At 45.1% G+C, this 2,233-nt stretch overlaps 1 pseudogene across 1 annotated transcript; it reads left to right on the forward strand.

The window, feature by feature from the left end:
• The first annotated feature begins 693 nt into the window (after positions 1–693).
• On the forward strand, positions 694–1,336 carry LOC105549220 (annotated as a pseudogene). The gene has a single exon (XR_001007514.1). The product of XR_001007514.1 is annotated as an interferon-induced transmembrane protein 3 pseudogene (transcript).
• Positions 1,337–2,233: the final 897 nt, after the last annotated feature.

Raw genomic sequence — 2,233 nt, forward strand, 5'->3', positions numbered from 1 at the left:
AAAAAGCTATTTCTCTCCATATCCTTGAATGCCTTTGACAGAAGTGACTGGGATCCCCTTTCTCTCAGAACAATGTTCATTAAATATATTTGGTTAAAAATATGTGGAACTTTTAAAATAAGTTTTACTTCAGATAACACAGAAAATCACACAGGGTCTGCATACTTCATGCTAAAGAGCCTTGGGATTTAGTGAAGAGGAGAACAGAAAATGTCTCTGACTTTGGCTTTGGTCTCACTTCCTCTGATCACTAATTTCCTAGCCCACGTGTCTAGGCTAGGACACCACTGTCTGAGAGAGACAGCTTCTCTTGTTGTTCCTACAAACTATCCTTGTTGCACAAAGCACAGGATAATCTCTCACTCGGGCTTTTTGGCTTCCTGCTTCAGCACCATCTCTCCCTGAAATGCCATGCATGAACATGGGTTCACGGGTTCCATCTAGCGGCCACTACTCAAATAATTCGAAAGTCAAGAACATTTTACAGATGACATTGACCTCACCTTTGCTTTGACGTATGGGGAAGCTTAGATCTAAAGAAGTGAAATAAAGCATCGTAGGCACATGGCTAGTTAGTGGTAGAACTGGGGCCATGATCAGCCTCCTGACTCCAGCCCAGTTTCTCAGCCACAACAAAGTTTTTTTCACAACCTTGATATTCTTCCTCCTACAAAATACTTAACTCGGAGAAATCGAAACTACTAGGGAAAGGGAGGGCCCACTGAGAACCATCCCACTAACCCGACCACTACTGGCCTTCGCAGGACACCATGAACCACACGGTCCAAACCGTCTTCTCTCCTGTCAACAGTGGCCAGCCCCCCAGCTATGAGATGCTCAAGGAAGAGCACGAGGTAGCTGTGCTGGGGGCGCCCCACAACCCTGCTCCCCCGACGTCCACCGTGATCCACATCCGCAGCGAGACCTCCGTGCCCGACCATGTTGTCTGGTCCCTGTTCAACACCCTCTTCATGAACCCCTGCTGCCTGGGCTTCATAGCATTTGCCTACTCCGTGAAGACTAGGGACAGGAAGATGGTTGGCGACCTGACTGGGGCCCAGGCCTATGCCTCCACCGCCAAGTGCCTGAACATCTGGGCCCTGATTTTGAGCATCCTCATGACCATTCCGCTCATTGTCATCCCAGTATTGATCTACCAAGCCCATCGATAGATCAGGAGACATCATTCAGGCCAGGAGCTCTGCCCATAACCTGTATCCCACCTGCTCTACCTTCCATTCCTGGTCCTGCGCCCAGAGCTGAGTCCTGTATCAGCCCTTTATCCTCACACACTTTTCTACAATGGCATTCAATAAAGTATACATGTTTCTGGTAAAAACAAACAAACAAACAAAAAAACCAAAATACTTAACTCTCCAGGGACTTAAACATCTTGATTCAACTCTGATATGAAAATAAGCAGAAAACATAACAATTGAAATAACTATAGCAATAAAAAATTGTAGATTTCCATTGTATGTATTGTAACTAATAAGATACAAATGAATGAAAGATACAGCAGATTTCAGTATAGGGGGAGTTAATGGAGGAAGATGGAACTCCATTATCTTCTTGAATATGAAGGAGTAGATAAGTGGGAGGAAGTTCCTGGGATAGGTCATTTAAGGAATGTGGAAACGCACGAAAAAAAAGGTCTTCATGTGATGAAGAGGTTGGTTGCATTCCCTAGGCAAATATTAGGAATTAAAAAACAATTCTTTCATGTTACTTAACCTATGAATAGATTTTTAAAGTGTACCACATAGTAAATTTTGACCTACTTTTAAACCAAAGAGGCCACTGACACAATCAAGATAATGAACATGGCTGGGCATGGTGGCTCACGCCTGTAATCCCAGTGCTTTGGGAAGCATAAATGGGAGGATTTTCTTGAGACCAGGAGCTCAAGACCAGCCCCAGGCAACGTAGTGAGACCTTGTCTCCACCAAAAGGGAAAAAAAAAAAAAAAAAAAAAAAATCCAGGCGTGGTGGCCTGAGCCTGCAGTCCCTCCCAGTTGCTCAGCATGAATATACCATGGGCCCTGGAGTTTGAGGCTGCAGTGAGCTATGAGCTGAGTGACATAGCATGACGCTGTCTCTAAAAAAGAAAAAAAAAAAGGATATTCATATCCTCCCCGCCAAGTTCCCTTGTTGTGTCCCCTTTGTAATCCTGACCCCTCTCCCCTATGGCCCGTCCCCACTCAGACAACCAGTGACCTGCCTTCCATCTCTG

The sequence above is a fragment of the Mandrillus leucophaeus genome, unplaced genomic scaffold, assembly GCF_000951045.1.
Source record: "Mandrillus leucophaeus isolate KB7577 unplaced genomic scaffold, Mleu.le_1.0 Scaffold431, whole genome shotgun sequence".
NCBI classification, from domain to species: Eukaryota; Metazoa; Chordata; class Mammalia; order Primates; family Cercopithecidae; genus Mandrillus; species Mandrillus leucophaeus.